This window comes from Penaeus monodon, chromosome 28, assembly GCF_015228065.2.
Source record: "Penaeus monodon isolate SGIC_2016 chromosome 28, NSTDA_Pmon_1, whole genome shotgun sequence".
Lineage (NCBI taxonomy): Eukaryota > Metazoa > Arthropoda > Malacostraca > Decapoda > Penaeidae > Penaeus > Penaeus monodon.
In genome coordinates, this window is record NC_051413.1 from 37,682,187 (window position 1) to 37,682,551 (window position 365).

The 365-nt window shown below is 40.3% G+C and overlaps 1 protein-coding gene across 1 annotated transcript in view; it reads left to right on the forward strand.

Annotated features, from left to right (window-relative positions):
* LOC119591570 overlaps window positions 1–365 on the forward strand; it is a 24,858-nt gene that overhangs the window by 19,211 nt on the left and 5,282 nt on the right. The gene's annotated exons all lie outside the window — the stretch shown is intronic.

Consider the following 365-nt stretch of genomic DNA (forward strand, 5'->3'; position numbering starts at 1 on the left):
CACTCCATATTTACTTTTGGCATCACACTATCTATCATTCCTTTACAAACTAATTTTTCCTTCTGCTGATAGATACAGTAACATTTTCAGGTGCCTGTGCCTCCATTTCCATGCTTTTTGATTATTTTTCTTTATTATGAATCCTTGAGTTGTGGAAAAAAAGGATGAAATACATTTACTTGTTAGTTTCAGTACTGTCATCATCTTTTACCTCATTATTTCTTTTTATCTCTCTTTTTAATCGGTTTTCTGTCTTTGTCTCTTTCGCTCGTTCTTCGCGGTAGTTCGTTGCTCACCGTCGCGCGTGGTGGCGGTCTTGGTCTGGTGTTGCCTCGGTGCGATGGGCGCGTTGTTGCCGCTTTCAC